Raw genomic sequence first — 14,221 nt, forward strand, 5'->3', positions numbered from 1 at the left:
AACCGGCTTTTCAACTGGCACATGTGTTTTTTGGGTGTGGTTTCTTTATTTACACATCTTGTACATGCATTTACTTTTACCACCTACATAGAAGTCCAAGCAAAAATGCCAAAAAAAAAAAGGGGTGCCTAGGGGAAAAGAAAGCCAGTCTTCACCCCCCTTCCCATCGTAAAAAAAAAACACTGGATGAGTTCAACCCCCTTACCCATGCAGCTGGGTTTGAATTTTTCTACTTGTAAGACATATATACATACAACATGACATAAGTGTTATTTACCATACGACCACTATGTTGGCATCATTTTTTAAAGTGTGTTTTTATTTTTTGGGATATCAAAAATCTTATAAAATAAGGGGAAAGGTTTCTAAATTATAAAAGAAATATCCAAATCCTATTTGTAAATGTACCAATTTAGAACCCCCACGTTTTAAAAACCATACTCCTCAAAATTTTCAACAAAAAACATGGCATTTACAAGGTCTGTTGACTCCTTAGATGTTTCATGGGAAAGTATAGCAAAGTGGAGAATAAATTCAGAGATTTCATTTTTCCTGCACATTTTCAACTTTAGTATCTTTTTTTCTGTAACAGTAGAAGAAAGCAGATCAACGGAACTCCCCATTTACTATCCTAAATCTGCAGTTTTAAGAAATACCCCACTAGTAGCCCTAAGTGTGGGCCAGGACTCAAACATAGGCCTCAGAAGTGGATTTTGGGGCCTCTAATTGGGACATTTTCCAGGCACCACTTCAAGTCTGCAGAGGCCTTGAGCTGCCAAGAGATGAACACTATTTTGGAAATTACACCCCCCACAAGGAATTCAGACAGGGTGTATATTGAGTATTTTTATACCACAAGTGCTTTAGAATTGGGCTTTGAAAAGGAATAATTAAACATTTTTCGAAAAACAAGCAAACCTATTAAAACAAACAAAATTTTTCACTTTTTGAAGGGGCAACAGGAAAAAAAAAAAAGGACCTCATGAATTGTTCCTCAATTTCTCTGCAGTATGGAAATGTACCATATGTGACTGTAAACTGCTGTTTGGGCACCTGGGAGGGCTCAGAAGGGAAGATTTGTAGGGATATGAGAAGTAGTGGTTTGGGGTCTTACTAGTAGGTCAATTTATAATGTGATGTGAGGGAATATCTGAGCTTTGCAGAGTACATTAGGGTTTAATTTTTTTGGGAGAGGGAATAGGAAAAACAGTTATTCCGCCATTGTTACACTTGTTTCTTTTTTTATTAGATTCAGTGGATGGGATTAGTGATATATGTTGAACTTAGTCCATTGTTTAGTCGGATTACAGGGACATCAAATTTAAATAGTTTTTATTTTACTACATTTGCTCAATAATTAATTTTTCATTGTCATATTCAGGGAATCAAAACTTTATTTTTCCATTTACAACACGGAGGGCTTGTTCTATGTGGGATAGCATGAAGCGTCACTTTTTATTGCATGATTAGGATCGGAGCTGTCCAAAAACTGCAACTTTGACATTTTATTTTGTGTACGCTGTTCAATGTGCGGTATAAATGATGTTAACCTTATTCTGCAGGTCATTACAGTTGCAGCAATATCAAATGTATACATCTTTTATATCCATTCACTCCTTTTGTGCAGCAAAAGCATTTGTCATCGATTTTTTTTTCTTGTCTAGTCCTATTTAGAGACCTAACTTTTCATCTATGGAGCTGTTGAAGGGCTTGCTCTTTGTGGGATGAGCCGACATTGGTACCATATTGGGGTGCACGTGATTTTTGTATCTCTATGTTGTTTCCGTGAGGTGTAGTTATCACAAACAAATGCTAGCATGGGTTTTTTTCTTTTACAGAGTTTGCTGTGCGTTATAAGTGACACTTTAATTTTATTCTGTGGGGTGATACAAAAATAAATAGGGTATTACCGTAATTATATGTTTTACTAACTTTCCACAAACAACTTAATTTCGTCAATATTTTGTGTCCCCATATTCAGTGAGCTGTAATTTTTTTTTCCATCCATAAAACCATAAAGTTCCATCACTGAGCAGAAAGAAAAAAAAAAAAAGAAAAAGACTTAATAAAACTCAACCATCAAGCCACACTGAATGTCTGATAAACACTGCATTACTGTTACTATACTGAAACTACCTAATAATCCTAAATTAGGCCGCCTGCACACGGCCGGGTCAGATTCCGATGCCAGGCTGGCGACTACAGCGTACCTGTCCACGGTCTTCTAACCTGTGCTGCGGATGTGTTGGCCGGCATACATGCGCAGTACAGATTGTACGGTGCCGCGACCTTTCCACAATGATGATTATGGAAGGGTGGCAGGGCGGATGGCTTCCATGGACTTTAATGGAAACCATCCGCACGGAAGCCACACAGAATCACTGCATGCTTGCAATCGATTTCTGCTCATGTACAGCAAATCGCATTTTGCCATGGCATTCTATGGGCCGTATTTGCTGCAGAATCCGGAGGCGGACGCTCCCTCTAGATCAGGGTTCCCCAACTCCAGTCCTCAGGGACCGCCAACAGGTCATGTTTTCATTATTTCCTCAGTGTTGCACAGGTGATGTAATTATTGTCAGTGCCTCAGACATTGCCACAGGTGTTCTTACCATAGGATATCCTGAAAACATGACCTGTTGGTGGTCCCTGAGGACTGGAGTTGGGGACCCCTGCTCTAGATGACGCAATACAAATCCGCCCGTGTGCAGGCGGCCTAAACGTCCTATGTGTTTCAAGAGAATCATCTCATTAGAAGTCCTATGTAAAATATATCCCGATATAAAGGGACTATTGCCATTAAAAGATGCCTAGATTTTGGCATCTAGCCCTTATGCAGCTCTATATTGTGTCTAGCAAGTCAGTAGACTGCTACTTATCCAAGCACACACATACTATATCTATTGTAAGGCAGTAGACTGCTACCGGTTTCTACACACACTAGCTGTCTATATATGAACTCATTCAGTAGACTGCTTCCTGTCTTAGGGCTCGGTCAGACGAGCGCTTTTCTTTTGTGCATTTTGCCTATGTGCGCAAAAAAAAAGCGCTGCACGGATGTGCAAAACACGTGTGACCGAAGCTCCATGCCACTGGAGCAGCTGTGCTTGTAGAAGCGCAGCTGCTCCATGAAGGTCCGCTCATTACTGAACACTGTGACACTGTTCAGTGATGAGGGGACAGCGCAGAGGATCACGATGTTCTACAATTGCTTTCAATGGGGTCGACGTTGCTGCCGCCCCATTGAAAGCAATGGGATGCAGGCAGCTCCCGCAGTGATTTTCGGGGAAGGGCTTAAAATATAATCCCTTCCTTGAAAATAAGCCTTAGCTGAATGAAAAAAAAAATAAATTTAATACATCACCTAACAGCACTGTTGGGTCTTCGGCGCTTCTTCTCTCTGGCTTCCTAGCAGTGCTCTTCAGCATTTTTTTCTGGCCGGGGGTTTAAAAATCCCTGCCTCCTGGAAGCGCTGACTCTGATTGGCTAAGTGCTGTGACCAATCAGAGACAGCGGTCGGTCAGCCATTGAATGACAGCTGAGCGCTGCCTCTGATTGGTCACAACGCTTAGCCATTCATTGAATTCAATGAATGCCTGAGCGCTGCCTCTGATTGGCTGAGCGCTGTGCCCAATCACAGGTAGCGCTCAACTGTCATTCAATAAATGGCTGAGCGCTACCTCTGATTGGTCACAGTGCTCAGCCAATCAGTGGCAGCGCTTTCTGGAGGCAGGGATTTTTTAATCCCCGGCCACCAGAATATAGATGAAGACTGATGGGCATGAGGAGAAGAGCCTTTGTGGGTCATACAACGTTTTACCGGTCTGTGCGGGGGCTCATGAGTCGACTACCGCCGCGTATGGCATGAGTGCACTGCGGATGATAGCGTATCTCACACACTGTCAGACACAGTGTGACATTTCTTTTTTTTAATTCCTCCCCTTCTGTTTTATAGCAGAGTTGCATATGAATCGTCACCCATATGCAATGTATTGTGTATTGTATGGGTAGCATATGCAACGCTGTCCAAAGTATAGGGCTCTCGCTGTGTTGCCCCTGAAGAAATAGAGGATGCTGCAATCTTTTTCCCGTGTGTATTTACACGCAGTGTTTGCACGCTAATATGAACGAATCAATGAAAATTCACTTTCATTGACTCTATTCACAGTGTCCGTTCATCATGTATGTAATATGCGCTGAAATCGCAGGTTGTGAACGAGTCGTAAGTCTGTACTATCTATTAGACTGCATTAGTAAATCTGGCAATATATATAATTTATGGCGAGATATAGCCATGGAAACCGGAATGACTGCATCCATTACGGTGCTGGCTAGCTTTGGAGGATCTTGGGTGCATGATTTGTGTTACAAATGGGTTGATTTTTAATTTAAAAGTATATAAAAAGGGAAAAGAGTCTTGTGTCCCCTACGTTACATGTAATGAATATTGCTCAAAATTTGCTCAAATAAATGAAAGCGTGCAGCAAGTGTTAAGCTTCAACAAGAGCCACCGTGCACTTTCTTTGCTTTTTTGTTTCTCGCTTAGTTTCAGCCTGCATAAAAAAAATAAAAAACAAACAAACAAAAAAAAAAACGATTCTCACTTCTTCAGTGGAGGCCGGCTGTGCGTAGGCCTCACAAACTCGCAGCATGCTGCAATTTCTACCCCACGTGCGGAGAAAAAAACCGCAATAGATTTCCGCTATGGGCTTCTCATAGCATGCTATGGGCTGGATTTTCTGCAGAATGCAGAGGCGGAATCCCGCTCCAGATTTTGCAATGCAAATCCGCCCATGTGCAGGAGGCCAAAGCCAAATGGGAGGAAGAAGTTGTCCATAACTAAACTGAAAATCTGCTACCAAGGAAATGGATGTAATCTCAACTGTTACATACTATTAAAAGGATTGCTGACTAGAGATGAGTGAGTGTACTCACTAATGGAAAATACTCGAGCGAGTATTGCCTTTTGCGAGTACCTGTCCACTCCTCTCAAAAGATTCAGGTGCCGGCCAGAACGGGGGGAGGGGGTTTATCTCCCCCCCCCCCCCCCCCCTTGCAACTCACCACTCACCCCCCCCCCCCCCCGCCGGCATCCAAATCTTTAGACACGAGCGGACAAGTACTCGCAAAAGGCAATACTCGCTCAAGTATTTGCCCTTAGCGAGTACGCTCGCTCATCTCTATTGCTGACTGATACGACACATGAGTTGTGAAAGTTGTGTGACTATTCAGACACAGACTAGAAGTTTTGCTCAGCATACCCCAGACTGCCACCTAGTAGTCATTAAGCAGATGCTAATTGGCTAATAGTAAAAAGAGAAATAAATTGTTTCAGGGAGAGGAGACTGTGCGAGGTAAATCCCTCTTACTATAGCTAATCATTAGCCATGTTAGCAAACGCCATCAGAACTTGTAAATAAATAAAACTGGTTTGTCTTCCTGTGTAGGGATTATCCTAAACCCTAAATCTCTCCGGCCGCATTCATACATGCTTTTCTTCCATAATGTCAGCTTTGTGGCCAATGTAATTCTATGGGTTGTTATTGTACACATTAGTGACAACGTATATGGATTTACTTTACACGCGCACATGTATTATTCTACAGAATCCCTGAGGTCATTCTTCAGTGCATCTATAAAGACTAGCAAGGCATTTGCTTTAGAATTAAAGGATATTGAGTAGAATGTCAATAAAATGTCAAAAAGAAAAATATTCTAATTCTTAGCTTTTTCTATTCTGTAACGTACACACAATTAAATTGCTTTCATCTTTTTTTTCCACTGTGTATGTTTGCAGTAAAATCCATAGATGTGCAAATGTAGCACATATTAACTTGCAAGCTTAACCGGGGTAGAACTGAACATGTGTAGGGAACAATTATTTCTTTCATGCCTTGAACTTGTTCGCAGACTATTTCACTCCTTCTAGGCCTAAGAAGGTTACGAAGGGCATTGCCCTCCTTAGGATTGATCTTAGGCTTCAAGAACCCCAACGGTCCTTCTTATGGCCACATCTGACCATGTGCAGTACTGTTGAGGCTGCTTTTTGCAGTGTTGCACTTTTTTTTTTTTGTATATCGGCCGTACAGAGCATTGCGTCCTCAGTCTGCAGTCATTGTACAGAGTATAGGGCCAGTACTGGTGAGGCAGGGAAAGATATTCAGGCTATAAAGGCAGTGGGCTGGGGGTAGTAGTCCTAATTAATACGCAGCTAAGCGTTACAGCAGGCTTGCACAAAATTGTTCCCTGGATCTGCTGTCTCTGTTACATCAGCGCCGTCATCCCGCCAGAGGGAAACAGTATACATAATATACGCTGCCTACAGTATCTATCTGCTGGGGGTAGTAGTCCTAATTAATACGGAGCTAAGCGTTACAGCAGGCTGACGCAAAATTGTTTCCTGGATCTGCTGTGCGTTCCGTAAGGGAAGTCAGCCTCCAACCACAGGCCAATAAGCGGCACATTTAATTACAGCGTTCTGTTTCTGCACTACTGGTAATACAGCATGCTGAGGGGTAGGGGTAGGCCTAGAGGACGTGGACGCGGGCGAGGACGCGGAGGCCCAAGTCAGGGTGTGGGCACAGGCCGAGCTCCTGATCCAGGTGTATCGCAGCCGACTGCTGCGGGATTAGGAGAGAGGCACGTTTCTGGCGTCCCCACATTCATCTCACAATTAATGGGTCCACGCGGTAGACCTTTATTAGAAAATGAGCAGTGTGAGCAGGTCCTGTCGTGGATGGCAGAAAGTGCATCCAGCAATCTATCGACCACCCAGAATTCTGCGCCGTCCACTGCTGCAACTCTTGAATCCTCTGGCTGCTGCTCCTCCTTCCTCCCAGCCTCCTCACTCCATTACAATGACACATTCTGAGGAGCAGGCAGACTCCCAGGAACTGTTCTCGGGCCCCTGCCCAGAATGGGCAGCAATGGTTCCGAATCCTCTCCCACTGGAGGAGTTTGTCGTGACCGATGCCCAACCTTTGGAAAGTTCCCGGGGTCCGGGGGATGAGGCTGGGGACTTCCGGCAACTGTCTCAAGAGCTTTCAGTGGGTGAGGAGGACGATGACGATGAGACACAGTTGTGTATCACTCAGGTAGTAGTAATTAGAGTAAGTCCGAGGGAGGAGCGCACAGAGGATTCGGAGGAAGAGCAGCAGGACGATGAGGTGACTGACCCCACCTGGTTTGCTACGCCTACTGAGGACAGGTCTTCAGAGGGGGAGGCAAGTGCAGCAGCAGGGCAGGTTGGAAGAGGCAGTGCGGTGGCCAGGGGTAGAGGCAGGGCCAGACCGAATAATCCACCAACTGTTTCCCAAAGCGCCCCCTCGCGCCATGCCACCCTGCAGAGGCCGAGGTGCTCAAAGGTCTGGCAGTTTTTCACTGAGTGCAGACAACCGATGAACAGTGGTGTGCAACCTTTGTCGCGCCAAGATCAGCCGGGGAGCCACCACCACCACCAGCCTCACCACCACCAGCATGCGCAGACATATGATGGCCAAGCACCCCACAAGGTGGGACGAAGGCCGTTCACCGCCTCCGGTTTGCACCGCTGCCTCTCCCCCTGTGCCCCAACCTGCCACTGAGATCCAATCCCCCTCTCAGGACACAGGCACTACCGTCTCCTGGCCTGCACCCACACCCTCACCTCCGCTGTGCTCGGCCCCATCCACCAATGTCTCAGCGCAGCGTCCAGCCGTCGCTAGCGCAAGTGTTGGAGCGCAAGCGCAAGTACGCCGCCACGCACCCGCACGCTCAAGCGTTAAACGTGCACATAGCCAAGTTTATCAGCTTGGAGATGCTGCAGTATAGCGTTGTGGAAACAGAGGCTTTCAAAAGGTATGATGGCAGCCACGGCCCCGCGCTACTCAGTTCTCAGTCCCCACTACTTTTCCCAATGTGCCGTCCCAGCCCTGCACGACCACGTCTCCCGCAACATTGTACGCGCCCTCACCAACGTGGTTACTGGCAAGGTCCACATAACTACGGACACGTGGACAAGCACAGGCGGGCAAGGCCACTATATCTCCCTGACGGCACATTGGGTGAATTTAGTGGAGGCTGGGACAGAGTCAGAGCCTGGGACCGCTCACGTCCTACCCACCCCCAGAATTGCGGGCCCCAGCTCGGTGGTGGTGTCTGCGGCGGTGTATGCTTCCCTCCACTAAACCACCCTCCTCCTCCTACGCAACCTCTGTCTCGCAATCAAGATGTGTCAGCAGCACGTCGCCACCAGTCGGTGTCGCGCAGGGTGGCAGCACAGCGGTGGGCAAGCGCCAGCAGGCCGTGCTGAAACTACTCAGCTTAGGAGAGAAGAGGCACACGGCCCACGAACTGCTGCATGGTCTGATAGAGCAGACCGACCGCTGGCTTGCGCCGCTGAGCCTCCAACCGGGCATGGTCGTGTGTGACAACGGCCGTAACCTGGTGGCGGCTCTGCAGCTCGGCAGCCTCACGCACGTGCCATGCCTGGCCCACGTCTTTAATTTGGTGGTTCAGCGCTTTCTGAAAAGCTACCCACGCTTGTCAGACCTGCTCGGAAAGGTGTGCCGGCTCTGCGCACATTTCCGCAAGTCCCACACGGACGCTGCCCCGCTGCAACATCGGTTTCATCTGCCAGTGCACCGACTGCTGTGCGACGTGCCCACACGGTGGAACTCTACGCTCCACATGTTGGCCAGGCTCTATGAGCAGCGTAGAGCTATAGTGGAATACCAACTCCAACATGGGCGGCGCAGTGGGAGTCAGCCTCCTCAATTCTTTACAGAAGAGTGGGCCTGGTTGGCAGACATCTGCCAGGTCTTTGGAAACTTTGAGGAGTCTACCCAGATGGTGAGCGGCGATGCTGCAATCATTAGCGTCACCATTCCTCTGCTATGCCTCTTGAGAAGTTCCCTGTAAAGCATAAAGGCAGACGCTTTGCGCTCGGAAACAGAGGCGGGGGAAGACAGTATGTCGCTGGATAGTCAGGGCACCCTCCTGTCTATATCTCAGCACATTGAGGAGGAGGAGGAGGAGCATGAGGAGGAGGGGGAAGAGACAGCTTGGCCCACTGCTGAGGGTACCCATGCTGCTTGCCTGTCATCCTTTCAGCGTGTATGGCCTGAGGAGGAGGAGGAGGATCCTGAAAGCGATCTTCCTAGTGAGGACAGCCATGTGTTGCGTACAGGTACCCTGGCACACATGGCTGACTTCATGTTAGGATGCCTTTCTCGTGACCCTCGCGTTACACGCATTCTGGCCACTACGGATTACTGGGTGTACACACTGCTCGACCCACGGTATAAGGAGAACCTTTCCACTCTCATACCCAAAGAGGAAAGGGGTTCGAGAGTGATGCTATACCACAGGACCCTGGCGGACAAATGGATGGTAAAATTCCCATCCGACAGCGCTAGTGGCCGAAGGCGCAGTTCCGAGGGCCAGGTAGCATGGGAGGTGCAGAGATCAGGCAGCATGTACAGCACAGGCAGGGGAACACTCTCTAAGGCCTTTGACAGCTTTCTGGCTCCCCAGCAAGACTGTGTCACCGCTCCCCAGTCAAGGCTGAGTCGGCGGGAGCACTGTAAATGAATGGTGAGGGAGTACGTAGCTGATCGCACGGCCGTCCTCCGTGACGCCTCTGCCCCCTAAAACTACTGAGTGTCGAAGCTGGACACGTGGCCTGAACTCGCGCTGTATGCCCTGGAGGTGCTTGCTTGTCCTGCGTCTTGTCAGAGAGGGTGTTTAGTGCGGCTGGGGGAATCATCACAGATAAGCGTACCCGCCGACAGGCTTACACTCATTAAGATGAACAAAGTCTGGATTTCCCCAGACTTCTCTTCTCCACCAGCGGACAGCAGCGATACCTAAACAATACGTAGGCTGCACCCGCGGATGGAAGCATTGCTCTCTATCACCATCAAAAACGTGGACCTTTTAGCTTCATCAATCTGTGTATAATATTCATCCTCCTGCTCCTCTTCCTGAAACCTGACGTAATCACGCCGAACGGGCAATTTTTCTTAGGTCCACAAGGGTCAGTCATATAATTTTTGTAAACAATTTTTATACGTTTCAATGCTCATTAAAGCGTTGAAACTTTCACCTCAACCAATTTTTATTTTAACTGGGCTGCCTCCAGGCCTAGTTACAAATTAAGCCACATTAACCAAAGCGATTAATGGGTTTCACCTGCCCTCTTGGTTGGGCATGGGCAATTTTTCTGACGTACATTAGTACTGTTGGTACACCAATTTTTTGGGGCCCTCGCCTACAGTGTAATCCAATTAATTTTTTGCCCACCTGCATTAAAGCTGACGTTACATCAGCTGTGATGGGCACTGCAATGGGATACATTTATGTACAGCCGGTGGGTTCCAGGGAGCCACCCATGCTGTGGGTGCACACGGAATTCCCATTGCGGAGTTGTACCTGCCTGTGACTATTTATAAAAAAAACGCGGTCTGACTGGGGCATGCAGACACCTTGACAGAATGAATAGTGTGTGGCACATAGGTTCCCCATTGCTATGCCCACGTGTGCAGCTCCTGATGGCGGTGGCACAGGATTATATTTCTCATTGCTTCTGTACAGCATTGTGGGCTATCGCCCCGCCCCTTTTAAAGAGGGTCGCTGCCTAGCCGTGCCAACCCTTTGCAGTGTGCCTGCGGTTCCTCCTCATGGCAGACGCACTTCTAAATAGACATGAGGGTGGTGTGGCATGAGGGCAGCTGAAGGCTGCGCAGGGACAATTTGGTGTGCGCTGTGGACACTGGGTCGTGCAGGGGGGGGGGGGGGGTTGGGCAGCATGTAACCCAGGAGGAGTGTCATGCAGGCAGTGATTGTGCTTTGTTGGAGGTAGTGTGGTGCTTAGCTAAGGTATGCATTGCTAATGAGGGCTTTTCAGAAGTAAAAGTTGTTGGGAGGGGGCCCACTCTTGCCGCTATTGTGGCTTCATAGTGGGACCTGGGAACTTGAGATGCAGCCCAACATGTAGCCCCTCGCCTGCCCTATCTGTTGCTGTGTCGTTCCCATCACTTTCTTGAATTGCCCAGATTTTCACAAATGGAAACCTTAGCGAGCATCGGCGATATACAAAAATGCTCGGGTCGCCCATTGACTTCAATGGGGTTCGTTACTCGAAACGAACCCTCGAGCATCGCGAAAATTTCATCCCGAGTAACGAGCACCCGAGCATTTTGGTGCTCGCTCATCTCTAGTCAAGACCACTATATTCAAAGAAGGTGTTTTCATGATCGGACTTTTTTTTTTTTTTTAAAGAAAGTATAGATTATACCCAACCCTTTTATAATCAGTACCCTACAGTGTCAAGAACTATTATATGTGATGCTAATAATGTACAGTTATACCAATCATTTGACAAATCAAAAGGGATTTCTGGGGGGGGGGGGGGTGTCAAATCAGAGTGCTAAGACTGCAGAATGCAGTCCTACGTGCTCATTCATGACCTGAAGGTTGCTGGTTCAATTATCGTATGGTTCAGGTAGCCGGCTCAAGGTTGACTCAGACTTCCATCCTTCCGAGGTCAGTAAAATGGAGGTAACAAAAAAATAAATAAGAATTACCTGAAAGCACTATGGAATTAGTTGTCGCTATACAACTTCCCCCTATAATGCTGGACTGGGGCAATTATGTATGCTCCATGGTACAGTTGGAAGGGTACAGTTTATCCACGTGGAGAGCACCTAGAAGGAGACTTAAAAGGCTATGTAATGCTCCCATGGGAAATTTTGCGTACAGTTTTCTTCTTGTGGAGAGCACCAAGAAGGTGTGAGGAGTCTTATAAGGCCATGCAGTGCACCTTGAGACATTTGGTATGCAAAGAGAGATGTTACAATTCCTCAGCTGTGCCACCTATTAGAAGATAGCTTTCCTACAAGTCAATGTCCAATTTTTAATAGGCCTTATAACATGACTGGGAATATATAAGCCATAGAGAGTCTTCTCCAAAGGAAAAAAGTAACCATGTACAGACAGGCTGTTTAGGGAGCTTTGGCCCTCAGTGTACAGTAGGCTACCTTCCAATAGATGCACTATAACATCTCTATTTGCATACCAAATGTCCCAAAGGTGCACTGCATGGCCTTATAAGACACCTCACACCTTCTAGGTGCTCTCCACAAGAAGAAAACTGTACCCATCCCAATCCACGTAATAGGCCCTCTCACCAAGTCAGAAACTTACTGTACACTGATGAGGGGCAAAAACCCAGAAACAGCGGAGGACAATGTACGGCTGCAAATAGACCTAGATAAACTGGGGGCTTGGGTATAAAAATGGCAAATGAAGTTCAACAGCAATAGAAGTAAGGTTATGCACATGGGCAGGAGAAATGGATGTCACCAATACATGCCAAATGGAGTACTGCTAGGGAAAAGTGATATGGGAAAATACCTGGGGGTACTAGTTGACCATAGACTCAATTGGAGCAGTCAATGCTAATCAGCTGCTGCAAAGGCAAATAAAGTCTTGGGGTGCATTAAAAGAGGTATAGGGTTGAGGGATAGGAATATTATTCTTCCACTATATAAGGCACTGGGCAGGCCCCACATGGAATATTGTGTACAGTTCTGGACACCGATACTCAGGAAAGACATTGCAGTGCTTGAAGGGTTTCAAAGAAGGGCTACTAAATTAATGGAATGGGAAGACTGGAATACCCAAAATTGAGATTTACCCTGGAAAAAGACCATTAAGGGGTGGCAAAATAACTATGTATAAATACATTAGGGGACAAAAGAAGGACCTCTCCCATGATCTGTTTATACCCAGGACTGCGACGGTAACAAGAGGGCATCCTCTACGTCTAGAAGAAAGCAGGTTTCACCACCAATACGGAAGGGGGGCTCTTTACTTTAATAGCAGTGAGACTGTGGAACTCTCTGCCTGAGGACGTGGTGATCGCAAAATTGATAGACGAGTTTAAAAGGGGACTAGATGTCTTTTTACAGAGCTACGACGTTACAGGAAATAGACATTAAATAACCAGAAGGGTTGTTCATCTCAAATGTTGATCCAGGGATTATTTTAACTGCTATTATGGAGTCAGAAAGGATTTATTTGCCACCCCCCCCCCCCCCCCCCCCCCCAAATGAAGGTAAATTAGCTTCTGGCCAATGTGTTTTTTTTGCCTTTCTCTGGATCAACAAAGGGCATGGAAACAGGCTGAACTACTGTGTTTCCCCAAAAATAAGACCCTGCCTTATATTAATTGTTGTCCCAAAAGAGGCACTATGTCTTATTTTCAGGGGATATCTTTTTATGCTTACCTAGCAGGCTCATTCCAGGACCCTCCCACTGCTCTCCACAGCTCCAACGCGCTTCTTGCAGTCCTTGGCTGCTCATACCTCATCACTTCCTGGTTACAGGATTCATAAAACCGGCCTCCAAGAAGCGATGGCTGTGATTGGTTTATTGTGAGCTGCATTGATTGGCTGAGCAGCGGTCAAAGAACCAATTTGATGGGTATGATTGGGTTATCCAGCGCTGCAATGATTGGCTGAGCAGCGATCGAAGAACCAATCACAGCCATGTTATAAGGCCTGTTAAAAAGTTGGACACTGGCTTGCAGGGACTCTACCTTTCAACAGGTGATGCTGCTGAGGCACTGTAACATCTCACATTTGAATGCTAATGAGAAGAAACTGAACACAAAAAGATCTTTAGTCCAACAATTACTTTAGGCCTGTAGGATTGCACATGCGGCGTGCTTTTTCATGCAGACACTGTAGAATTTGCACTGTAGCCTTGGTGTATAAAATAGGTGAGAAAAATATGGCATGTTTCAGACACTGTCTTATTCTGCAAAGTAAATACTGCTACCAGCCAGAAGTGATACAAGCTATTTTGATGGCCAAGAACTAGAGATGAGCGAGCACGTTCGTTTAAGACTGATGCTCAATCGAGCATCGGTCTTGTCGAGTAACTGATTACTCGACCGAGCACCATGCGGAGGGGGGAGAGAGAGCTCTCTCTCTCTCCCCCCGCTACCCCTCCGCCTCCTGACGCCCCCCTGCATGGTGCTCGGTCGAGTAATCAGTTACTCGACAAGACCGATGCTCGACTGAGCATCAGCCTTAAACGAGCGTGCTCACTCATCTCTACCAAGAACCCAAACCCAATCCTGAAGTTTAGTGTTCAAAGCATCGTTTTTGCTTTTGAAGTCTATAGATGGACTCCCCTCTCTGGCATCCTGAGTGACTGCCTACCCCTTGTCCTGGCC

General features: G+C 47.0%; 1 protein-coding gene across 2 annotated transcripts in view; it reads right to left on the reverse strand.

Annotated features, from left to right (window-relative positions):
• The window catches only part of CRTC3 (CREB regulated transcription coactivator 3), a 122,972-nt gene that overhangs the window by 30,420 nt on the left and 78,331 nt on the right, over positions 1 to 14,221 (reverse strand). The window lies entirely within an intron of this gene.

The sequence above is a fragment of the Eleutherodactylus coqui genome, chromosome 2, assembly GCF_035609145.1.
Source record: "Eleutherodactylus coqui strain aEleCoq1 chromosome 2, aEleCoq1.hap1, whole genome shotgun sequence".
NCBI lineage: Eukaryota > Metazoa > Chordata > Amphibia > Anura > Eleutherodactylidae > Eleutherodactylus > Eleutherodactylus coqui.